This window comes from Cydia amplana, chromosome 21, assembly GCF_948474715.1.
Source record: "Cydia amplana chromosome 21, ilCydAmpl1.1, whole genome shotgun sequence".
NCBI classification, from domain to species: domain Eukaryota; kingdom Metazoa; phylum Arthropoda; class Insecta; order Lepidoptera; family Tortricidae; genus Cydia; species Cydia amplana.
The window spans coordinates 10,677,957-10,705,726 of record NC_086089.1 but is presented as its reverse complement, the minus strand read 5'-3'; the positions used below and the strand labels follow the sequence as shown (position 1 = coordinate 10,705,726).

The following is a 27,770-nucleotide window of genomic DNA, read 5'->3' as shown; positions in this document are numbered from 1 at the left end:
TCTCCGAAACTATAAGAACTATACTGTTGAAACTTGGTAAGTAGATGTATTCTGTGAACCGCATTAAGATTTTCACACAAAAATAGAAAAAAAACAATAAATTTTTGGGGTTCCCCATACTTCGAACTGAAACTCAAAAATTTTTTTTTCATCAAACCCATACGTGTGGGGTATCTATGGATAGGTCTTCAAAAATGATATTGAGGTTTCTAATATCATTTTTTTCTAAACTGAATAGTTTGCGCGAGAGACACTTCCAAAGTGGTAAAATGTGTGTCCCCCCCCCCTGTAACTTCTAAAATAAGAGAATGATAAAACTAAAAAAAATATATGATGTACATTACCATGTAAACTTCCACCGAAAATTGGTTTGAACGAGATCTAGTAAGTAGTTTTTTTTTTATACGTCTTAAATCGCCTAAATACGGAACCCTTCATGGGCGAGTCCGACTCGCACTTGGCCGCTTTTTACATCTGCGTAACTTTGACCGGCAAAGTTTTAGCCAAATGTCAAAGACAAAGAGAATATAACGATGGTCAAAGATGCCAGGTAACATATATATGTAGTTACAAAGTTGAATAGACGAAGAGCTAGCACTGAATAATGGTCAACGATTCACAATTCGAACAAAATTGTATTCACAGTCATTGCCTGTGGTTATTATTGCAGCAATAATGTGCAGTAATATAATGCCAGCTTTTTTTGAAAACTTCGACACTTTTCATGTACTTTTGCATTTTTTTTCCCAACCTCCGATGTAGTTAAAACCGGGACGAATGGAAGAAGAGGGAGGCTTTCGCCCAGCAGTGGGATATAATAGGCTCCCAATAAATCTAAAGAGCTTGTAAAAATAAATAAAATAAACCTCCACCAATAAACAGCTGACTCTAGAAACAAGGATAGTACCTATAGCAAACTAACTAGACATATTTCGTTGCTCTTGACCCTTCGCTAATGATGAGAGATGCTGGATTATTTGTTTTTTTGCGACTAGCTCTTAGTTTACGAGTTTTACCGTTAGAAAGTTTTAAAGGTTCCGCTTGAATTGTTTTAGAGTTTTAAATGGTTGGATTTGTTCAAATCCTGGCTTTTGATGACCGAGTTTGGATAACGTCTCTTGGGCTTAAAGTTGAAACAGAAATTTGTAAATCGTGGAAACATTTAGGAGTAAACTAAAGAGTTTTTGAAACTCGCTTCCTATGAACTAATGGCTAATATGCAGTAGACTGTACAACAATACCATAAAATAAGATTTCTTTTAGTAATTAGCGCCACTTGCACCATCCCACGGTAACCCGAGGTTAACCGGTTAAACCGTTAGCCCAGTGTCAAATTGTACTGGTGACCATTAACAGGTTAACCCCGGGTTAGTGATTGGTGCAAGTGGCCCGGGTCTTAATAGAATAGATGATTTTACTATACCTATGTACTAGACTGGAACATAATACAGTGAAACCTGGATAATTGCAATCTCAAGGGACCGGCAATTTTTTGTCAATTAACCAGGTTTTTCAATTAAGCAGGTCGTGCCAATTAACGAGGTTCAAAAAATCGTTGTGTCAATTATAGAGGTTCTCATTAATAGAGGTTGCGTTCTGACAAATTGCTTTTATGGAGGTGCAAATAACAATTGAAAGAAGATTTATAAGCTTATATTCTGGGTTTCTGGTCTATATATTATGTAACTTGCACTTTTACACTACATTAATTACTACTTTATCTATATATATAAATGCAAGTGTCCTGACTGACTGACTGACTGACTGATTCATCAACGCAGAGCCGAAACTACAAAAGCTAGAAAGTTGAAATTTGCACACTAGGTTGCATTTATAAAGTGTACAAGAGATAAGAAGCGATTTTGAAAAATTCAACCCCTAAGGGGGTTAAAAAGGGGATGAAAGGTTGTATGGGGTACAAGATTTATTTTAAGCTAGGAATTTGAAACTTTGTAAAAATGTATTATATTAAAAAACAGTAAAACTAATTTCAGCGTTTTTGAAAATTCATCCCCCAAGGTGGTGAAAAAGGGGTTGAAAGTTTGTATGGAGATCAAATATTTTTGTGACTGTGGGACTTGAAACTTTGTATATGAGGATATTATTATAAGACAAGAAAAGTAATTTCAGCGTTTTTGAAAATTCATCCCCTAACAGGGTTAAAAAGGGGTTGAAAGATTGAATCCATTACAAATGCTTTGAAACTTCTTAGAAAGGCATAATAGCCGATTACAAAATAAAGTAATTGCGACGTTTTTGGAAATTCAACCCCTAAGGGGGTTAAAAAGGGGATGAAAGTTCGTCTTGGGGTGCAAATTTCATTTTAAGCTAGGAACTTGAAACTTTGCAAATAGATATTAAATTTAAATACAAGAAAAATAATTTCAGCGTTTTTGAAAATTCATCCCCTAAGGTGGTGAAAAAAGGGTTGAAAGTTTGTATGGATATCAAACATTTTTTCGAGCGCGGGACTTGAATCTTTGTATTTGGGGATATTATTAAAAGACAGGAAAAGTAATTTCAGCGTTTTGTAAAATTCATCCCCTAACAGGGTTAAAAAGAGGTTGAAAGTTTGTATGTGGTTCAAATTTTATTTTAAGCTAGGTACTTGAAAGTTCGTAAAAAGATATAATATTAAAATACAAGAAAACTGATTTCTGCGATTTTGAAAAATCATCCCCTAAGGTGGTGAAAAAGGGGTTGAAAGTTTGTATGGACATCAAACATTTTTTCGAACACGGGACTTGAATCTTTGTATTTGGGGATATTATTAAAAGACAGGAAAAGTAATTTCAGCGTTTTGTAAAATTCATCCCCTAACAGGGTTAAAAAGGGGTTGAAAGTTTGAATCCATTACAAATGCTTTGAAACTTCTTAGAAAGGCATAATAGCCGATTACAAAAAAAGTAATTGCAAAGTTTTTTGAAATTCAACCCCTAAGGGAGTTAAAAAGGGGATGAAAGTTCGTCTTGGGGTGCAAATTTTATTTTAAGCTAGGAACTTGAAACTTTGCAAAAAGGTATTAAATTTAAATACAAGAAAACTAATTTCAGCGTTTTTGAAACTTCATCCCCTAAGGTAGTGAAAAAGGGGTTGAAAGTTTGTATGTACATCGAATATTTTTTTGAGTGCGGGACTTGAATCTTTGTACAAGAGCATATTATAAGAAGACAAGAAAAGTAATTTCAGCGTTTTTAAAAATTCATCCCTTAAAAGGGTTAAAAAGGGGTTGAACGTTTGTATGGAGATCAAAAATTTTTTTGAGTGCGGGTCTTGAATCTTTGTATAAAGGCATATTTTTAGAATACAAGAAAAGTAATTTCAGCATTTTTGAAAATTCATCTCTCAAGGTGGTGAAAAAGAGGTTGAGATTTTGTATGGAGAACAAACATTTTTGTGAGTGCGGGGCTTGAATCTTTGTACAAAGGCATATTATTAGAATACAAGAAAAGTAATTTCAGCGTTTTATAAAAATAATCCTATAAAAGAGTTAAAAAGGGGTTGAAAATTTGTATGGGGTTCAAATTTTATTTTGAGCTAGGAACTTGAAACTTCGTATAAAGGTATTTAATTAAAAGAGAAGAAAACTAATTTCAGCGTTTTTGAAAATTCATCTCTCAAGGTAGTAAAAAGGGGTTGAAAGTTTGTATGGAGATCAAACATTTTTGTCAGTGCGGGTCATGAGTCTTTGTACGAAAGCATATTATAAGAAGACAAGAAAAGTAATTTCAGCGTTTTTAAAAATTCATCCCTTAAAAGGGTTAAAAAGGGGTTGAACGTTTGTATGGAGATCAAAAATTTTTTTGAGTGCGGGTCTTGAATCTTTGTATAAAGGCATATTTTTAGAATACAAGAAAAGTAATTTCAGCATTTTTGAAAATTCATCTCTCAAGGTGGTGAAAAAGAGGTTGAGATTTTGTATGGAGAACAAACATTTTTGTGAGTGCGGGGCTTGAATCTTTGTACAAAGGCATATTATTAGAATACAAGAAAAGTAATTTCAGCGTTTTATAAAAATAATCCTATAAAAGAGTTAAAAAGGGGTTGAAAATTTGTATGGGGTTCAAATTTTATTTTGAGCTAGGAACTTGAAACTTCGTATAAAGGTATTTAATTAAAAGAGAAGAAAACTAATTTCAGCGTTTTTGAAAATTCATCTCTCAAGGTAGTAAAAAGGGGTTGAAAGTTTGTATGGAGATCAAACATTTTTGTCAGTGCGGGTCATGAGTCTTTGTACGAAAGCATATTATTAGAATACAAGTAAAGTAATTCCAGCGTTAAAAGGGTTAAAAAGGGGTTGAAAGTTTGTATGTGGTTCAAATTTAGCCAGGAACTTGAAACTTCGTAAAAATGTATTTTATTAAAAGAGAAGAAAACTCATTTCAGCGTTTTTGAAAATTCATCCCTCAAGGTGGTGAAAAAGGGTTGAAAGTATGCATCGGGCGCGATTTTTTTTTAAATAGTGGACTTGAAAATCTTCTAAGGGCCACACAAGAGGGATTCTATCGAGATTTTTTTTTTCAGTTAGGGGCTTGAAACTTCATGAGTAGGTAGTTTGTGACAGACAAATCTCATGCTTTGTATAATTATTAACAAATTATTAACAGTCCCTACTGCTATCTTCTTTAGGTGGTCGCCGACATCCGTTAGGGCATGGCAATTAAAGAAGAAGAAGAAGACTACTATATTTTGCCGCATTAATGCTCTATGCTCATGTAGAATATATTACCACCAACATACAAATCCACGCGGACGAAGTCGCTGGCAACAGCTAGTTTTCTTATACTTAGTCATTTGGGTTTAAAAAAATCCCTTGAATTGTAGAAGAAAGTTTAATTGGAATGTAAAAAGCATACTATGTTTTTGATTCAAAACTATTTCAGCCAATAAATAAATTGACTTCCGGATGAAGATTTAAAATAAAATTATCATTGATATTAAAATATTGTTTCTGCTCTCTACAAGAAGAGCTAAAATAACGGATTTTTTAGCACAGTGTCAATTATAGAGGTCTTAGTTGCAATGTGGTCAATTACAGAGGCAAAATTCCGAAAAGCAATTAAATCTAAATTGCAATTATAGAGGTTCCAAAATTTCAATTATAGAGGCCTTTTGGTCTCAAGGGACCGGGACCGGACCTTTGGTTGCAATTATTGAGGTTTTGCATTTATTCATGTGTCAATTAACCAGGTTTCACTGGTAGCTATTTTATTCAGCCTAAACACGATATAAAGACGAAGTTTACGATTACCTATGAGAAGTGAAAAAGGACATAAGAACTTGTTGTCAGAAAATCGGTTTTATCTTTATGTGCAGATATATATGAACGCTATTTTTATTTAAGATAACTGATCTAGTTTAGATAATATGTATGTCAAAAACTGAATGTATAAGCTTCAGGATGACTATTTATTTGCGTCTATATTTGGGAGTCACCTTTATGCAAATGAGGAAAATCCGGGGTCTAATATTGCTCCCCAGTGGCAACCCAAAAAGTATTATGTCAGGTAGGAATGTTATCTTAGTTTTAGAATGTATCCTTTTTACGGTCTATTGCTGCCCAAAACTACTTTATAACATTTTGAAATAAGTAGATTATTATAGCCCAATATTTATAGGTATTTGACATTTGAGACGAATACATGTCAAACGCTTGTGATATGTACATATTATACCAATCAGACAAGCTTTCGTTATTTCATATAAATTTATAAATGTGTGAGTACATTTTTAATTGTTTATCAAGAGTTTGTATCTTTTTAGGTTTCCGAAGGAGATAAATAAAAAAACATTGTCAAACGTGGTAGTTAGTTTCGTTTAGCGTGACTTGCAGACCAAATAATCAGAAGAAGATAAATTACAGCAGAATTGGATTATAATATATTTGTACAAGATCAACCCTAAATGTATTCTTCCTTTATTTTTTATTAATATTGTTTTGTCCTGATGCAAATCTTTCTTTGACTAGAAAGTAAACATAAATGACTTTGCGAAGAAAATGCATTTCCAATAAACCTTGCTGAGCAAACTCAAAGCCGGATAAATAGAATTTCTATAAATAGCAAGAGATTTCCCTTTAAAACTCCAGGATTCTGCAACAATAACTCAAGGAGGAGAGAATTTTGCTAGTGAAGTGAAAAATATCTGCATAATTGTCATCCAAGATTAAATTACGTGACGAAAAAGCTTTCAGTGCTTTAACAAATGGTTGCGCCCAATCGATTTAGTGAAAAGGTGTTTATTAGGAGGATTAATATTTTGTAGAAAAAAAAATACTTTTTACAATTGCACATCTCAAAACAAAACATCACATCACAAAACTAAAACTAATACCTAAAAAATTAATAAAAATAATGTGGGTGACCTAGCCCAATATGTATTAATTTTAACTTAATTTATATTTATGTTCGGGCAAATAAATAAATTGATCTCGCTGGCACTTCTTGCCGTGTTACAGTGACATTATTAATATGATCCCTATGCCTCTATGGCTTTCATACTATTGTTGATAGTCACTGTGACAAGGTACCATCAGCCGTAAAAGTGCATGGCGACTTTATTAATGAATTAATTAATAATTTCTCCATGCAATTTCGCAGCTCAAAGTGACATAGCTAAATGGATATAATAATTTATTTACAAACTAGATATATACAGTGTATTACTAAAAGAAATTAAAAACTAGCTTAAATCTAAAATAGGCCCTTGAGGCATTGTACCAAGGATGCTGGCGACATTTCCTCGCTGTATCGCAATGCTGATACGTTGTGCGAGGTAGCCGCCAGCTCTTCGGTCACCAGTTACGTCAACGAGATAATTGCTTGATAATTGTACACATGAAAAACGTTAAGTGAAAACTATCCGAACATCCGAATACGAATCCGTTATAAATTCTAACATCTGTATACATTTTCCCATCACTAGTGGTCGCGTAACAGAAGCAGCCAAGTTTCTCAACTCCAGAATTGTTACGAAGTTATTTTAAAAGCGACGCTAAAAAATTTACAAAATGCTTCGGACTCACTTAGGCGGGTTCCATTGTTGTTTAATGGATGTGACCTTGGCCGGGAAAGATTTTAATTTTTTTTGGGCTTCAAGTTAAAAATATTAAGAGACTTGTAATTTCTTTGTAACTCTCGTAATCGCTTTTAAAAGAGTTATTAAACGTTATTGTTATCAAAGAAAAGTAAATACAACTACAAAAAAGCGGCCAAGTGCGAGTCAGACTCGCCCATGAAGGGTTTCGTATTTAAGGGATTTATGACGTATAAAAAAAAACTTTTTACTAAATAGATCTCGTTCAAAACCAATTTTCGGTGGAAGTTTGCATGGTAATGTACATCATATATTTTTTTAGTTTTATCATTCTCTTATTTTAGAAGTTACAGGGGGGGGGGGGGACACATTTTACCACTTTGGAAGTGTCTCTCGCGCAAACTATTCAGTTTAAAAAAATGATATTAGAAACCTCAATATCATTTTTGAAGACCTATCCATAGATACCCCACACGTATGGGTTTGATGAAAAAAAAATTTTTGAGTTTCAGTTATAGGTATGGGGAACCCCCAAAATTTATTGTTTTTTTTTTTCTATTTTTGTGTGAAAATCTTAATGCGGGTCACATAATATATTTACTTACCAAGTTTCAACAGTATAGTTCTTATAGTTTCGGAAAAAAGTGGCTGTGACTTACGGACGGACAGACAGACAGACATGACGAATCCATAAGGGTTCCGTTTTTTGCCATTTGGCTACGGAACCCTAAAAATAGGTTTGTGTTGTAGGTAGGTAGGGTGACTGCTATTGTTATTGGGCAGTCCTAAGAGAGGCCAATTACTATGTAGTAGCCAGTCCTAAGAGAGGCCAATTACTATGTAGTGGCCAGCTCTAAGAGAGGCCAATTACTATGTTGTGGCCAATAACAATAGCAGTCATCCTACGTCATACGAGCCGTAAGTACCTATTTGATGAGTAAATTGAGTAATAAGCGTGGAATTTGGGGTTGAGTAAAAAACATATTTTCCACGATATTTTTTTATGCTTTTATTGCGTCGGCAACCTTTTTGATCTAAGAATCCTTTTTCAGTTGGTAGCTGCCGACCTATAGTATAAACATATATTATAAAATTTATAAAGATGCAAATTAAATGTCTTTATAGACAATCGACAGCCTTGTTAGCTGCCATACAGTATGTTGAGGATTTAGGCCACTTTCAGCATAAACCCTTATTTGAATGCTAAAGTCACATCCAACTTTATTCAATTTCCACCCCACAGACTAATTTGCGTGTGACTTGAATACGTGACATTACAAAATTGGACGCCTAAACCGGACAGTCACGTGGAACAATGTAGGTCCGGACGGGGGTCCCCGAGCGGTAATACTTCGTTTACCTACTGATGATCATACGGGCGGAAACCCTTATAAAATTGCATTATCATGACCTTGGTTTTATATTATATCAAAAGATTTATTAATCGTTTGGTCGTACAAGATCAGTAACGCTGCAGTAAAGTCTAAATAAACGGGTCATCGAGATTGACTGTAAAAAATTACGCAGTACGGCGCAATGATTTGTGAAAACTAAATTGTCAAACGACAACTTTTGACAACCATGGTCACATGAAGTCTTCTTTATTAGCTGTAAAATTTGATGCACGAATTTGTTTTAATTGTGTAACATCTAATACAATGGATGAATCTTTGATTTATAATGTCAACGTTATTTCTTTATAGAAAAGGTCCCAAAATAGACCCTTGCGGAATACTCATTATCACAGATCAAACACATTAATTATGTATAACCACCGTCATCTCAAACAGCTAACTAACGTAAGTACTTCCTGTTATTAAACTTTCAAACTAAATAGATATTTCATTTTGCTTTGGAAACCACAGTAATATAATATTCACTGAGCATGTGAAACATTAACACAGTCAAAAGCTGCTTTCGAGAAATCACACGAAGATTTTATCCCGTAGATAAAATTAATTATATTCACATATAATGAAATATTATGTGAATGTGTATTATCTGTGTGTATGTGCAATTAAGAGTATTATATTGTGTAAACTAGTATACCTTCATATATTATGGCAGATATTTCACTTCAGATTTTATTAAATAGAAACAAACCAAAAACTTAACAATTATAAATACAGTAGTAGTACCATAGAGAAATATAGTAAGACAAGAGTGCTCACTCCATACATCAGTTAGACTATTAATTTCAGTGTCTCAACAGCATAAGACTTTCCGGTCGGTGCTACATCTATTGTCATGTAGCAGTACTGATAGTTCCGCTACTCGATGCTAGATGCTAATAGTCTTTTTGGTACTAAACTGATGTATGGAGTGAGAAATCTATGAATTTTTTTCTCTATGGTAGTACATACTAATATGACATATAATATATAAGCAAAAATAATTAAAAAGAACTTTTTTTAAGTAACTACGACAAAAGTAAAAGTATAAACGACAAATGGAACATGCAAAAATTTGAAACGCAACTGTTTTGCTATAATACACCCCCGTATGTTCTGCCGAAGGTGACGCGAAAAGGGAGTAGCAATAACACGTTATATTAAAACTTCTATGACCTTTTTACTTCTGTTGGAATAGCGTAGACACGCGTAGAGATACATGTAACTTTATGTACATTTAGAAACTTCTTATTTTGACTGGGAATATGTATTTATCTGTTATGCAAAGAGTGGAGACCTTTATTGGAACCGGCATGGCGCAGAAGGGGTTTTAGGACACAATACAATACAAATACTCTTTATTGCACACCTCAATAAAAGAAAGCAATACAAAAATAAAACAGAAACACAAGCAGAGGTAAACAACAGGCGGTCTTATCGCTAAAAAACGATCTCTTCCAGACAACCTTAAACATAGCTTGATTATAAACAAAATGTAGGTATACCTACTAATAGATGCCAACAGAAACTTGTACGGAACCCTTCTTGTGTGAACCCCACTTGAAAATATACGATTTATTTTAAAAGTCACCTCACAAGCCTCATGTAACATGTTATCCGCCTCTGCAGCTTCAAAGCTCAAAGTCGCATATCCATATGCGGCAGCAAGTCGCATATGCTGGCACCAAAAGCTTTCAGCTGGCAGATTTAAAGCTCACGTGTCCGACCTCAGCTCTATAATAGAGACACAGTATAAGTACTGTTGCAGTACCGTATTTTATGGTACTTTAATACTATAATATTATTAAATGGTACTTTAATACTCCAATCTTCTTCTTCTTCCTCGCGTTATCCCGGTATTTTGCCACGGCTCATGGGAGCCTGGGGTCCGCTTGACAACGAATCCCAAGAATCGACGTAGGCTCTAGTTTTTACGCAAGCGACTACCATCTGACCTTCCAACCCAGAGGGGAAACTAGGCCCTATTGGGATTAGTCCGGTTTCCTTACGATGTTTTCCTTCACCGAAAAGCAACTGGTAAATATCAAATGATATTTTACATAAGTTCCGAAAAACTCATTGGTACGAGCCGGGGTTTGAACCCGCGACCTCCGGATTGAAAGTCACACGCTCTTACCGCTAGGCCACCACCGCTTAGAATGGTACTAAATACTCCAATTTGGCTCTAAATTATGCAAATTATGAATATATTTTAAACTATTTCATCATAATCACTAATAAATATGCGTAAGTAGGGGAAACTGGGGAGGGTTGATCACCCCTTTTGTTTTTAGCATACATTTTCTTAACTATTTGTAGTATTGAAAAACTTTATAGACCATACGATTCAGAATTTATCTCTTCATTAATAGTTTGAATTAGAACAGATTTGTGCAATAAATTAGACCATTATTTAATGAAAACCCATACTGTTGACTTTTACCATGTGTCCCCTATGTAAGGGAGACTTGTTTACCCCTAGTCGGGAGCCTTGATCCTAGGGGGATCAAGTGACCCTAGTTCTTGGGACACATGGTAAACAGATTTTTACCATGTCTCCCCATACCAGATTCTCATTGATTATATAACTCGGATGGCTATTAGCAATGCATCTATAATTTGTAAAATACACAGCAAACATATATATATATTGCATCTTCCATGCTTTGAAGTTGTACTTCCGGTAATCAGATGTCTAAGCCGAAGGGATCAAGTCTTCCAGATTTGGGGACACTTGGTAAAAAGATTTTAAGCGGCAATATTTCGAGGGTAGTATCTACATTAATTTATTCACTTTATCTACAGAAAATTAATATATGAAGATATCAAACACATATTAATCCATAATCTTATACTTTTAAAAAACAATGTAATCGTATTATCCATAAAACAACATAAAATAGGGAATCAATTTTTGAACCAAAAAAAAAGTTAAAAAAATTTTAGCGTCAGATACAGCAATTTTAAATTTTTTACCCATCTCTGGTCGTTATTGTTTACTATAATAAATAAGTTTAGAAATTTACTGCTCACGTTTCGAGGACGGTGTTTGAGCTGCATAATCCTAAAATCCTTTCTATGGACCGTCGGTTCTATAGTACATAAGGTCGGAAAGCCATTGAAATAGCATTTCATCCATAAAAACAAATATCGCCGGTTGAAAACCAAATATCGTTATAAGTGTTGTTTGTCGACCGAGTAACATCCCCTGTGTGTAAAACGTTTAACTTGATAAACAAGACCAAGTGCGGGTAGTTCGTAAAATGTTGATGTCAACTTTAGTTAGTCTTTTCAAAGGCCACGGGGATAATTCCGTTTTCGGAGTTCGGAGTCGGTTGTATAATTAAAAACTGAATTATACGCCATTAAATCCCGTTTTAATAAACAATAATGAGTCAAAAACCTTGAAAGTTTAAATCAGTGTTTCTCTGGTCGTACTTTTGCGGCATGATTTACTAAAGAAAAGAAAATATTTATGCTAGCTCTATGAATCATTTTGTAAGTAAATTTATTACAATGTATACTTGATCGCTTTGGAGGTGACATGATCCCGGAATCATATCTCCCCTGAAGAAAAAGACAAAGTCTCCCCATACATAGTAAGATTATAAAACGTGCCGTACTCGAAACGTGTGTTCGCGTATATCAATGTAATCCAAGTTAATTATCACTTCAATAAACAACAAATAAAATAAGCACACTTACTAACATCATTTCCATCTCATATTATAAAATAAATCCAGTTAAAGCTTACCGAAAATTGAATATAGTACGCAGAAAATCTTTCACCGTCCGCCATTTTTGAACCACTGACTTTTCCGATACAGTGCCTTGACAGAACGTGAAGTTAGGAACGAATGAATGAGTGTTACCAGTGCAAAAAAATGTATCTCGTTTGGTTTGATTAAAAATGAAGTTTACCAAGTGTCCTCTAGGGATCGACCCTCCCCACCCTCACCTACCTCATTGTCATACACGTGAAGGGATGATCGTCAATACTTATTCAGGTCACGGACATGCAAATTTTACCCTTAAACTACCCTTAACATGCCAATTCGAGTTATAGTTTTTCGATCGGTTTCCAATATGATACTGATCTGTAAGCGCCACTTGCACTATCCCACTAACCCGAGGTTAATCGGTTAAACCGTTAACACAGTGTCAAGTTGTACTAGTAACCAATGTAACGCCAGGTCTAACCGGTTAACCCCGGGTTAGTGGGATGGTGTAAGTGGCGCTAAGTGTCAAAAGTCACTTTTCTTCAACGAAAATCGTCACTATTGACACAAGATCAGTATCATTTCTTCATTTCGTTAATCATATCGGAAACAGATCGAATAACTGAAACTCGAATTGGCCTATTAGATATTAAATGTCCACCGCTTATTTAAGTTATATGTGATAGACTGTATGGTGTTGGAATAAGGTTGTAATTTGCTTGAACCTATTAACCTATATTTCTAAGTTATAAGCGAATCAATCAGCAGTTTGAAAGTTATGAGTATAAGACCCTAGGGGTCGCTTGGCTAAGTTGTTTGAGTTAGTTGTGGACCTTTAGCGTACAGTCAGCGTCATTTGTTAAGTGTGTAGGTACTAGTTACATACATTCCATAATCTAATGCATAGAGTAATTCATTTATAATTATTGTGTGTGCTACAATGATAGACAATTTTTATTATAGGACAACTTTTTTGTTTTTCGCGATTACGGCATTGGTTCCATCATAAAAGTTGTTTAGTGTGGCCTATAAAATCACATAGTCTATGACTGGCGAGTATGGGAGAGTATGGCAGGTGAGTGGTGATTAAAATTTCACCCTTATTTGCAGTAGGTACCTACGAACGAATCTGAAAATATTTTTACCAAGTAATCAGCGCCCAAGTTCAAGGTTAGGTACTTGTCGTCTCGAGTCTCGGGTCTCTCGACTTCACAAGGTCAGTTTTGACTCTTTTGTTACAAAGATTGGATCTCGAGTGGGGGAAGGGGAGACTTCGCCGAAAGTCGAATGACGAGAAACAAATTTCGCCGAGGAAATTTACTCGTAACGGCGTGCTAGCCAAATCGGTATTAGTGAGTTCCCGGATTCAGGTCAGCAATTTTTGCGGCCTTCGTTGTGTAAAATATTATTGCAGGTGACTGTACAATGGTACATAGGTACTTACCTAACAAGGTAAAATTCTTATCGTTTTAAATTTAAACTAATTTTACGGTTTAAACTCACAAGTTTTTAGTCACTCACGCGACATGTTTCGGAGAGCCTAGGTCTCCTGGCTAGCGCCAACAGAGTGACTAATAACAAGTGAGTTTTAACCGTAAAATTAGTTTAATGTTAGTTTAGTATGTCTCATGACAGGTCTCTATTGTTTCCCAAAAAGTTTTATGTCATAATGTATTGTTTGCCCGCATTTTCGTTAGTCATACTTCATTTGGTTCGGAAACTCGTCACTTTTCAGGATGGCCATAAAACAAATCTAACCTAACCTATCTACAGGATAACCTTACGAAAATCCTGGAAAGTGAACCGTTTCAGTTTTATGACTATAATGATAATATGACAAACAAAACATTATGACTTAAACTTTATGGGATATGAAGGGACACCCTCACGACAGTTTAAATTCGTTATAAATTTGTCTCGTTTTGTAACTTTGGACCTTTAATTTATAGATAAGTATAGGTATCAGGATAATGCCTTGTTGCACGAAATATAAAATCGGTTATTTCGCATGCGCCCAACACTATTCGGCCAACATTTTAAAAATGTTCTCTTCAAAGACAGTTTCAAGTTTCAACTTTACATCGAGTTTTATACTATTATACGAGTACTTTACTCTCTTTGAAAATATAAGTACTTTCGCTTAAAGAACTCGTCTCAAATTTGAAGCATCAAAGTTATTATAGTGTTCGCAAATACTGAATCATTATAATTACTCAATAATAATTCCTTCTTTTTTTACTTGAATATGGGAGGAATTATAGTTTTACCAGATCTTCATAAAATAAATAAGTTAATCTATATTATAAGTTAATCTATATTAGTCTTTAGGAATTTAAAAATTTTTTTTTAAAGAAACTGCGTTTCCAAATATTATTACATTTGAAGAGGTAGGTGCTCGTGAGAAATGAATGATACAAGATTTTGAAATAACCCGCTTTCATAAAGCCCCATTTAGGCACAGAACAAACTGCGACTGCGACTAATATCTTGCGGTTTTAGAACCGCAAAAAGTGTAATGTACGGCATGCTTCATACTGAAAGCGCAAGAAATTAAATAGAGAAGAAATTTATCGAAGTGCTTTCTGGCTCCTTAGATGGTTCAAGAGGGTCTCTATTGTTTCCCAAATAGTTTTAAGCCATAATGTATTGTTTGCCCGAATTTTCGTTAGGTAGTCATAATTCATTTGGTTCAGAAACGCGTCACTTTTCAGGATAGCCATAAAACAAACCTAACCTTTTTTTTTTGATGTCCCAGGGGGAATCCCTTATGGATCCCACTGGCCCGGGAGAAGCCCTGGATATAAGAGGTCTAATCATTTTATTAAAACAACGGTATGTGTGATAAAAATACATTTATTTGGCACAATGAATATAATCTCTTTGAGCCTGATTAACCACACGCACGCGACATTAGGTATACACTTAGACACATACTATAATTATTATCTCGGGTTCTCACAAAACAAAACGAACTGACCTGCTCACAATTCAAATACCTTCTACCATTTTTAATATTGATCGACCTTATCGTTCGAACGTCACCCCACGAATGATCGTTCAATATTCAAGATGGAGGGATCGATCACGTGACCATTCACGTGATCGATCATTACAAATACTTTTAAAAGTCACTTAGCTTATTTAATCTAGAAAAATGTTTTATAAGTACTAAAAATCTATATAAACCACACAGTATCCTTACAGCTCGGCCATCCTGCTAGAGCAAGTCCCTTTGCTCATCTACAATTACCATTCGATTAAATGTTAGATATACTGGTTTTATAACAGTATATTACAAAATAAAGTATATTTTAACTAAGCTATACGAATTTATATGATCACTTTATTTATTAGCATTCATTTAATTATTTTTAATGAACTCATTGAACAACGCCTAATCAATAGCACTTATATAACACATAATAATCAAACAACATAATGTTATTATATTTTAGGATTTCTATTAGTACACACACACCTCTACCTAATTACAGATACAGATACAATTGAAAATTCGAACTTACAATAGTGCAATATTAATTAAAAAATTATCAATTTATCTAAATTACCTATGTCCTAGATCCTAGACTAACAGCCATGCAAATTAGCCATGATGATTACTCAGACCCATTTGGACTTTCGGTGTCGTCACTGCCAAATTCGGAACTACTTACTTACTTTACCATGCTTGTTATCAAACACAACCAAGATTTTAATTTATTTATCGCACTTATGTTTTCATAACGATGGTTGCCCTTTTCCGTGTTAGTGGTGTATCTTCGACTACTTAGCGATCGTTAGGAAGGCATCTAATAATCCTATACAGTCCCTGGTATTTGCTACCCAATTTTGATTTACCACCACTCGGCACTTCTCTCCTAACGCTCACTAGGTCCGTGATTAATCTAACGGGTGTTCCAAAATAGCTCATGTAGTCGCGGAAGACCTTCACCGTTGTTGAGGTCTTTGTATTTCGAACAGGCTGGATGTTAATGAATTTAGAAAAGCTGTCATTTATAACAAGGAGGTAATCACCGTGAGGGTCTCTAGTTCAAATGAATGCGAACGTTGCTTATCTGGTTTAGTTTTCCGGCTAAAGTACGAGACTGGCTTAAAAGGGCCTTCGTCACTTTTTTTTTTGGAAAAGCAACTGAGTCTTACGTTTCGAGTCATAAATATTGAGAATAGATCTAGATATTAGTTTTCCCTTTAATGAGTTGAATGCATCATCCTGGTCACTGATTCTGGTCACTTCCATTCATTGCCTTTCTTCAGCATGTCTGTCAGTGGTCTGCGTATCACAGCTAAGTCACGTACAAACCTGCTAAAGAAGCTTGCCAAGCCTATAAATAGCTTTAGAGTCAATCCACCTATCGTTATATTGACTTGTACAATATATTATAATCTTTCATAAGTAGCCATAATTTCCTTGTATTCAATCTTAATTTTTAGTGTAACCTCTGTATTTATAATTATAATTTTGTTCAATAAAGATCCTCTTCCCCATATATCTTAATTGTTATTATTTTTATTATTTTATTTTTATGACATGTTTCCCTTAAATCTAAATCTTACGTATTTTAGTAGGTAACATCTTAATTTAATCTATTCTGTATTTTTAATTTAAGTTGTAATTTTAAATTTTTTTTTATGTTTCCCAGCCTTTTGAGCCATGTTGCTTGATTAATAAAATATATAATAATATAGGTAATCATAACATCAACTTTTTTTTTTTATTCCTGTACGGTCACGTTAGCTTTTGTCTTACCTAATTATCGCTTTACGCGGCCAGCTACACCTACCGTTACAGGCAGGTTGCTAGTGTCAAAATTTAATTCAATTTATTCCCGTCGGTTTTCTATTTAGAGTTAACGCACTACCCAATACCCATATTGACAAAACACAAAAGATTTGTATGTATTTTTTTTTTATCAGGATATCGATAATAGTTATATTTGGAATTGTTTCTCTACTACTACCTACAGAACACTGGAAGATGACCTAGCTTGCCACAGGTCCGCTGTCTTTTTTACCCAGGAAACTTTTGTGTTCTTCCTCGTTACAATTATGACAAACAATTTTATTAGAGGGTTAATCCAATTGTTTTATAGTAGGGTTATCTAACTATTTCCTATCTTGTCCCTGCTTATCAAATTTTTGACCTATTTCTCTGTTAAACCCGTAAATCTCAGCACTCCTCTACTTTGTAAGCCATGTAAGAATGGTTTAATCTTTCTACATTGGATCGGACTCGTGAACATTATTTAACGACAATTTAGAAGATAAACTGCCTTTCATATCTTTTATGGTGTTCAAAAATTTACTTATAACATTTTCACCAAATTCGGGTAGTTTACTTACGCTATCACTAGTGATGGGTAGGACATCAATTTAAAATGAGTTTGTATGAGTACCTCATTTTCTAAAATGAGGTGTTACAATGTCTTACTTCAAATGAGGTGAGGTACTAGCATATTTTCAGCGTCGACTATTCCATTAATTCCAACGGCGACAAAAATATTTAATGTATATACATATTTATGTATTCATTACTTCCTTTATAAATAAATAAATAGTAACATTTAATTGAAGTGCAATTCTGGAGGTTAAGAATAGAACTTTTAGGAGAAAGATAATTTTAAAATCAAGTAAAATGAATAGAGGAGTGAAGTAAGACATTTTTGCGGTACGAAGTACTGCGACAAATTAACAAAATGAGTGGTACAAATGAGGTGCCTCACGAGTGAGCGACTCAACACTAGCTATCACGCCGTTAATTAAGACTATGTTTGGGAATTTTTTTGAACCGATCGACGCTCGGAGAGTGAGAGTATATATAACCTTTTATGTCCAGAGGTTATGCGATAGTCATCATCAGAACTGTTATTATAAATATATTGCCTATTTCTCTCCATGCGTCCATACCGTCTTGGGACTCACATGACGTCGTGGGTGCTTATATATAATTATCCTCGTTGTCTTCATAAGAGGAATTCCGCGACCTCCGCAATTTCCGTCGGGCTCGTGCGTCCACATATGGTGACGTGCTTCTACTGCGCGGAATGTGGCTTGACGGTCCACCGTGGCAATCTCTAACAGATTCCCTGCGCGAGCGGCGGCGCCAAGAGGCACTACCATTGTAGCCGCCCAAATTTCGTGTTCGCGAACATGAATCTCTCTCAAGCCGTAAATCGCGATCATATTCTTCATCATGCAGCAAGTGTTTGCGGCTTTGCCTTCCTTTCAGGCTCCCTTCCGCTCCCTCACTTGGCATCGCATGCAGCAAGTGTTTGCGGCTTTGCCTACCTTTTAGGCTCCCTTCCGCTCCCTCACTTGGCATGCCAGATGACTTACGCGTTGGACGTTCCCGAATCTCACATTCGTTAACGTCCACTTCTGTGACATTAAGATCTGAACTTCGCATCTTTCTGCCTGCCATCAAAAAATGGACAAACATCAAAGACGCGGCCACGCTAACAAGACTGGCCAAGAATAGAAACGACTTTGCAAAGGTGGCCACCGACGCCCGCTAGGGCATGACAACAGAAGAAGAAGATCTCTCTGCACCCACCATCGCTGACCTTATCGTCATTTACTGTCCATGTACGTACTGACTAAATAAGAACATTTTTTTAATACCATGGCTGCAATAAACGATTATGATTATGATTACGTCCATCACTGAAACTTATGGGCACGTATTTAACCGGTCATCTAATTAATAAAATTTGGGTAGTTTAAAAAATAGAAATGGGTACTAAATTAATAGATTGGCAACAAAAAGGGAGCCTTAAAATATATCAATACGAGTTGTATTTTATTACTGTTACAGCTTTTTGTTTACTTTTAGACAGGTACCAATTATTTATTTGGCATCTGGAGACCATTTTATGAAGCACATTTTAAAAAGAAAATGGCTATCTATTAATTCAAAAATGAAGTTCTTTTAAAATATTTTGTTTGGTTACTACCTCTACACTGACTACACAGTCAACCTAACATGCTCCTCCTCGCCTCGCTCGTCGTCGCACCTACTCTGGCAGAATACAGTGGTAACTATTGAAATAAGTAATTAAAAATTTAAAGACCTAATGGTACAATGGCCATTAGGTGTTTCATGATTAGGGATTTCGACTATAAGTATATCGCTTTGCAATATTTTAGTTATTATTTTAGACGCCAACCTATCACTTCAAGTTCCCTATATGTTTTTTTTGGTGGCTTGATTTTGCTGCCAGTTTTTTTTTTAATAATTATCATGCTTATATTTGAGACTAATATAAACTTATTGGCTCTAAACTATTAATGCACAGCCAAATAATATTATTGTATGTCCAATGAAAGTTCCTGTTTAATATTTCAGTTGCCCCGTTAATAATAAGCCAAACTTATATTTGTACGGTTAATTATCGCCGCTCCTTCCAATTTTTAACCGTCCTTACAAACATTACGAGTGTTGTAGCGTCATCTTGCACTATATGGTTAAAAATATGATTAGAATAGTACACGTTGTTTTTTTTAAAAGAGCTCTATCAGCTGACAAAGTACCTTGATGTCAGTTAAGTACCTTGATGTCTAACACGATTTAAACCCGTAATATCAGCATTTCCAACAGGTTTGTTACAACCCGAAATATTATCATCCCTGCCAATTTATTAAATTTTCACTAAGTTCAGGGAGTTTTCAGGGGCCTGAAAGATCTTTACAGGTTGTTTCTAATGAAGTTCTACACAATATCAAAAGAAATGCGTTCGTGCATTGGTAGGTATCCAAGAACCCGATAGCTGCAAGCCACATTTTTTTGAGCACGGCATACTTACGCTGCCATGTCTTTATATTTTAGAATTATGTATTTATGTCAAAAAAAACATACACTTGTTCAAACAGCTGCCAAATCGAAGGCTAAAATACAAACTTGAGCTACCCGCGCCTAAATTACAAATATATAGGAAAAGCCCTCTTTATGCAGCAGCTAAATGCTACAATCATATTCCAGACTTTATAAAGGCAGAGGAAAGGGATACAACATACGCAAAAAGATTGAAACGGTTCCTTGCGAGAAAAGTGTATTATTCTATTAATGATTTCTTCGCAGATAGCTTTAATATGTAATTTATTAGTTCTATTTATATAATTTAATACGATGCTACTTTTTGTGCTTTATTGCATGACATATGTAAATATTATAAATCTTAGTTTAAGGAAATGTTTGTCATACCCTTTTAGGGTCCATAAGGTACTTACTTGTTTAAAATTGTAACATCTCTTGTTGTAACCATGGTGCAATAAATAAATGATTGATTGATTGATTGATTTGTAGTTATAACAAGTTTCAGCTGCTTTCAGCAGCCTGAAATATCGTTTCAGGTCGTTTCTAATGAAGCTCTACACAATATCAAAACATTTGAAATATTCACAAGTTCAGTCACTTTCAGCAGGCTGAAATATCGTTTCAGGCCGTTTTGAATGAGGCTCTACATTAATGTAGAATCGAAACTTTTACAAATTTCAGTTATTTTCATCAACCAGACATATTTCAAGCCGATTCTAATAATTATCTTCACTGTATCAAAAATTCTAAATTTTCATCAATTATCAGTGTTTTTCAGCAGCCTGAAGCAACGTCGCGTCGCAGGGCGCGTCGAAACGGGTTCATTATTTATTTTATAAAAATGATTTTAAATTCTCCTCATCATGGTTACATTAAAATTTAATTATCCGTACCATTTACGAAGTATTTAAGCATGAATCTATTATAAGGATTTATTTCTTCATTTACCTACCATATCGTTTAGTTTCTTTATACTTATAATCTGGTCATTATTTGAATAAACAACTATTATAAATATAGACTTGTTCACATGAATGTAACACGTGCATACTCAAACTCAATGTAATTCGAAGAATAAAAGAAAAACGAAAAGGGAAAGAGAATGGGAAGTTATATTGCATTGCCTTATTAGCATATCATCACGCATCTAGTTTCAGGCAAAACTTGAAAATATAATTATATTTACAAGTACCTACACTAAGATAAGAATAAACACTTAATTGCGAACCAATCAAAACATTATTAAATCTGACCGTCGCAATTGAAATACATTGTATAGGTAATAAAGTAAATAGGTATTTAATAGAATGCAACACCCAACCTTAGGTATTGGAAATTATAATTATCTTTGTAGTGTAAAACTTGTAACTGTTGTTTTTTGTCAAAACAGCTCAGAACAGGACAATACGTTTTAACGTATGCATGCACTCGTTTCATAATATATTTCTCACGTAAACAAATTTGAGATCACGAAATCAAAACGACTCAAGATGTTATTACATTACATTATTTTATTATTTCGTTTACCTACTTTCCTAGTTGTATTAAGCTATCATTATTTAAGTGTGAGCACGAACCTCACACTAAAAAAATATTTAGTCAAAATAAGTGGTCAACAAAAACAATATCATTTAATTGTTATGTGTCATTATTGTATTCATTGTGCCAGGGCCGATTAATTAACTTTTGCAGGCGGGATAAACGAGTGATTTGTAAAAATACTCGCCTATCCTCACTTCTGAGATATAAGAGGTCTAATCATTTTATTAAAACAACGGTATGTGTGATAAAAATACATTTATTTGGCACAATGAATATAATCTCTTTGAGCCTGATTAACCACACGCACGCGACAGTAGGTATACACTTAGACACATACTATAATTATTATCTCGGGTTCTCACAAAACAAAACGAACTGACCTGCTCACAATTCAAATACCTTCTACCATTTTTAATATTGATCGACCTTATCGTTCGAACGTCACCCCACGAATGATCGTTCAATATTCAAGATGGAGGGATCGATCACGTGACCATTCACGTGATCGATCATTACAAATACTTTTAAAAGTCACTTAGCTTATTTAATCTAGAAAAATGTTTTATAAGTACTAAAAATCTATATAAACCACACAGTATCCTTACATGTGGGTATGTCCGACTTCCACGGACTAAACCCCCTGGGTGTTCCGCCGCGCGCTTTGTAGGCGGGGTTTCGGGAACTCGATTGTAGACCTCCGATACCCCGTCGGCGATGCTCTTGCGAGCTCATCATATGGGGCTGCTAAAACACACCTTGGAAATGCGTTACGCATACCACCCGGCGCGGGGACGGGCCGGGTGGTTATGTGGGACTCCCTGTTGTGGGCTGATGAGACCCCAGGTATACCCACTAAAACCCCTCTGTTGGCCGCCTCAAGGCTTTAAGACGAGACACGGGAAACGGCCGGGACCATGCTTCCGGAACCCCGCCAGCGGCTGTCCGAACTCCGGACTCGACTTCGGAGGAACTGTTTTCCTCTTCTCCACTCTAGAGTGCGCCATTTTTTGGCGCATTGGCTATCCCAGGGACCCTCGTGTAGGCGACAGACGTCCCCGAGCCTGCCGCCCACGGGTACCCTTAAGGGAGAAGTCGACGGTTGTACGCCAAACGCCTCCTTCCTACGCGCTTGCGGCGCATCGGTTGGGAGGCCGGATCTTCCTCCCTTTCTCTTTTGCTAAAACAAACCTTTTTTTTTTTTTTTTTTTAAGAGGGGAAATGCGTTACGCATACCACCCGGCGCGGGGACGGGCCGGGTGGTTATGTGGGACTCCCTGTTGTGGGCTGATGAGACCCCAGGTATACCCACTAAAACCTCTCTGTTGGCCGCCTCACGGCTTTAAAGGCGGGGCACGGGAAACGGCCGGGACCATGCTTCCGGAACCCCGCCAGCGGCTGTCCGAACTCCGGACTCGACTTCGGAGGAACTGTTTTTCTCTACTCTAGAGTGTGCCATTTTTTGGCGCATTGGCCATCCCAGGGACCCTCGTGTAGGCGACAGATGTCCCGAGCCTGCCGCCCACGGGTACCCTTAAGGGGGAAGTCGGCGGTTGTGCGCCAAACGCCTCCTTCCTACGCGCTTGCGGCGCATCGGTTGGGAGGCTGGATCTTCTTCCCTTTCTCTTTCCGCGGTCTCTTTTCTCGCCATCACGTCTTCGCAAAAAGAGACCACCGCTTTCCATGATCTGTCGCTGTCTGCCATAGTTTTCACCACGGCAGGCAGAGACAGGTCGTGCCCCACTACAGCCACGAGTGTGGCCCGCTGTTCAGTCCAAGCTGGGCATACAGCCAGCGTATGTTGTCCCGTGTCTTCGGCCGCACCACACTCGTGGCATATCGGCGTCGGTTCTCGGCCCAATCTGCACAGATATCGGCCAAAGCATCCGTGTCCAGAGAGGACCTGCGTCACTCGGAATGTCATAGGGCCATGATCCCGGTCAAGCCATTGTTTTAGGACCGGACGTATTGCCTCTATGGTCTGGTGGCCAGCAATTGGCTGCTCCAGTCTCTCCTCCCAAATGCCCACCATTTCCAGCCGAATTTCTTCGCGCCGTCCGTCTATTTCCCTCGGTGCTGGTGACTCATCCCTCTCATGCATCTCCTCGCGCCAGCGGTAAACAGCTGCGAGGGCTCTTGCATCGAGGTCCCAGGGCAGGGATCCCGCTAAAGCACACGCAGCATCCGTAGATATGGTACGGTATCCCCGGATTACCCGCAGCGCCATTGCTCTTTGCGCTTTCCTCAGCTGCGTAGAGTTTTGCCTTCCCAGGGCGTCAGCCCAGACGGGTGCGCCATATAAAGCCATGGAGCGCACGACTCCCGTGTACAAACGGCGGCATGAGGCCTTGGGCCCTCCCAAATTTGGGAGTATACGCCCTAGGGCCGCCGCTGCACTGAGCAGTTTTGGAGCCAGGCGTTGGAAATGGGCCTGAAAGTTCCATTTGCTGTCGAGTATAACGCCCAGGTAGCGCAGGGTCGGCTTGACAGCAATCGAGACCCCGCCTACTATAATTTGGGCTCCTACCGGAGGACCTCGACGGTGGCCATAAAAACAAATGGCCTCGGATTTCTGTAGGCCGACTTCCAGGCCCAACCGCCGTATTCGGCTGACAACGTGGGCAACACCCGCAGTTGCCAGAACTGCCGCATCGCGAAAACTGGGTCCGCGGGCCGTCACCAGCGTATCATCGGCATAGCAGAACACGTCTACTCCAGGAAGGTTTGCCCCCCGCAGGACCCAGTCGTAGCCGACATTCCAAAGTAGCGGGCCCAAAACCGATCCCTGAGGGACACCGCATTCCATCCTTTTCTGTCCCCAATTTCGCTGCCCAGGCCAGGTCACAAATCGCTCACTTAAATAGGCCCTGATAATATGGGCCAGGTGAGGCGGAACCCTGTGGTAGCGCAAGGCCTCATTTATGGTTTCCCAGGGCATGGTATTGAAGGCGTTGGCTATGTCTAACGACACAGTCAAGACAGCCTCTCCCCGAGAGACAGACTCCTGCGCCAGCCTTTTCACCTGCAGGATCGCGTCCACTGTAGAACGGCCGCTCCTGAAGCCGTATTGATTTTCGGCCAAGTCTGGGCCAAACCCTTGCAAATGCTTGATGAGACGGGACGCTATGATGCGCTCGAATAGCTTCCCCACCTCATCAAGCAAGACAATCGGCCGGTATGCCGAAGGCGAATCAGCCGGGCGATCCTCTTTCTTTAGCAGGACCAGTTTCCCTGATTTCCATCCTACTGGGAAGCGGCCCTGCTCCAGGCATGCCGTGAAGAGACGGATAAGTCGCGGCTCCAGCTCTTTCAACGCGAGGGCCCAAGCGCGGCCAGGGACTCCATCTGGTCCAGGAGCAGTGTTTTTGGCTCGCATCTTAATCACTGCTACGCCGAATTCAACTGCTGTTACAGGTGGCACTTCAGCTTCCTCCACTTCGTCTGCTCGTGGTGGTGCCATTGCTGGCGGCCTGTTATTACCTCCCCTAGGGAACAATGCCGAGACCACGTCGCTAACAAATTCAGGTTCCAACGTTTGGGTGAGCGGGGGACCCCAGGAGCGTAATTTGTTCCTGACGAGCTTGTAGGGCCGGCCCCAAGGATCCGCATTCAAGGTGTCGATAAATGCTTCCCTCGCAGCGTCTATGGCATTTCCTATGGCTGCTTTTAGGGACTTCTTTGCCTCCTTGTACAAGGCGTAAAGGTTCCTTTCCGCATCTTCGTCTGTTCGTCGGCGTCTCTGCCTTGTATACCGACGCCGCGCGGCTGTACAGTCCTTGTGCATTCGTGCAAGCTCAGCCGTCCACCAATACACCTTTCTTTTTTGTGGTGGAGGCTTGGCCCTGGGCATCGCCGTGTCGCATATTTGTGTCATGGCATCCCGGAACCAGGATGCTTCCGTCTCCACCACTACTTCACCTTCCGGCGAAGGGAGCCAAGCCTGTACAATAGCCGCCTCCAAAAGAAGGTCTCGGTCCATTTTACCGAGAGCCCATTTTGGACCTCCGCCGCCAATCGGTAGCCTGCAATTTTGGCCGACTTGAGCTGCTGGCGACGTGGAGACGTCGTAACGGATGTACAGGTGATCGGACAACGTCTCCACGTCTATCAGTACCCTCCAATCACGGACACAGCGTGCCAGGGCGGCATTTGTGAAAGTCAGATCCACTATTGATCCGCCTTGTTGCCGCACGCACGTGTTAGTGTCTCCCTGGTTGGCTAGGGTCAGCCCTGACGCAATTGCCCACTCTTCAACGACCTCACCGCGCACGTCCGTCGCCGGCGAACCCCACGCGGTGGACTTCGCATTAAAATCTCCGGCGACGACCACTGACCCCCGGTCATAAAGCTGGCTGACTCGGGCGCCTACCTCCACCAGGAAACGTTCAAATTCGGCCAAACAGCGATTCGGAGAGAAGTAGATGCCGACGAAAGTGACACGTTCATAATTTGCCGCCACATAACCTTTCCCTCTTACGACGCTTTCGAAAGTGCCTGTACCTCCTCTTGCCACCAAGGCGACAACTCCGTCTATGTCAGACACCCAATCGCTTCGCGGTGGAACCGAATACGGCTCAGCCACGACTGCCACATTTATACTCCACTGAGCCAGGGACTGGAAAAGCAAATCCTGAGCCCTGGCGCAGTGATTGAGGTTAGTTTGCAACACCTTTATCGTCATTAATTGTCGGTTGTTACGATCTCCATCTCAGCCTCTTCCACCGCACCGGTGGAGGGGGCCCGGGGGCCATCGCCAGCGTGTTTTGCCTTTGGTTTGGGATTGGTGCATGCTTTGGACCCGATTTTATGGTCCGCAGGTTTTCCCGCAGCATGACACAAGATACATTGAGGTGATCCTGAGCAAGCTGACCTCTTATGTCCTGGTTGACCGCAATTGTAGCAGTGGTTGCTGTAGTCTTCAGACTCTATGCATTGGGCCCCAGTGTGCCCCATCTGTAGGCAGCGAAAGCACCTCATGCTAAAAAAAAAAAAATGAATGATACAAGATTTTGAAATAACCCGCTTTCATAAAGCCCCATTTAGGCACAGAACAAACTGCGACTGCGACTAATATCTTGCGGTTTTAGAACCGCAAAAAGTGTAATGTACGGCATGCTTCATACTGAAAGCGCAAGAAATTAAATAGAGAAGAAATTTATCGAAGTGCTTTCTGGCTCCTTAGATGATTCAAGAGGGTCTCTATTGTTTCCCAAATAGTTTTAAGCCATAATGTATTGTTTGCCCGAATTTTCGTTAGGTAGTCATAATTCATTTGGTTCAGAAACGCGTCACTTTTCAGGATAGCCATAAAACAAACCTAACCTTTTTTTTTGATGTCCCAGGGGGAATCCCTTATGGATCCCACTGGCCCGGGAGAAGCCCTGTGGGTATGTCCGACTTCCACGGACTAAACCCCCTGGGTGTTCCGCCGCGCGCTTTGTAGGCGGGGTTTCGGGAACTCGATTGTAGACCTCCGATACCCCGTCGGCGATGCTCTTGCGAGCTCATCATATGGGGCTGCTAAAACACACCTTGGAAATACGTTACGCATACCACCCGGCGCGGGGACGGGCCGGGTGGTTATGTGGGACTCCCTGTTGTGGGCTGATGAGACCCCAGGTATACCCACTAAAACCCCTCTGTTGGCCGCCTCAAGGCTTTAAGACGAGACACGGGAAACGGCCGGGACCATGCTTCCGGAACCCCGCCAGCGGCTGTCCGAACTCCGGACTCGACTTCGGAGGAACTGTTTTCCTCTTCTCCACTCTAGAGTGCGCCATTTTTTGGCGCATTGGCTATCCCAGGGACCCTCGTGTAGGCGACAGACGTCCCCGAGCCTGCCGCCCACGGGTACCCTTAAGGGGGAAGTCGACGGTTGTACGCCAAACGCCTCCTTCCTACGCGCTTGTGGCGCATCGGTTGGGAGGCCGGATCTTCCTCCCTTTCTCTTTTGCTAAAACAAACCTAACCTAACCTAACCTATCTATAGGATAACCTAACGAAAATCCTGAAATGTTAACGCTTTCAATTTTATGACTAATGATAATATGACATTATGGGAAACAACGGGATCCCGGTTCAACAACTCGCATGCGATTTTCGTTATATTGCGGTATTTGAATTCATTTGACTCTGAAGTTAGCAATGTATCGAATAATGCATGCAAATCTTGATCAGTCTAAATGGGGATTTACTCTACACTTGAGTCTAGAGACTTCGCATGTTTCCACAAAGAACTGACACGTTTCAATCAAA

At 38.7% G+C, this 27,770-nt stretch overlaps 1 protein-coding gene across 1 annotated transcript in view; it reads left to right on the top strand.

The window, feature by feature from the left end:
* The window catches only part of LOC134657962 (uncharacterized), a 182,156-nt gene that overhangs the window by 119,168 nt on the left and 35,218 nt on the right, over window positions 1-27,770 (top strand). The window lies entirely within an intron of this gene.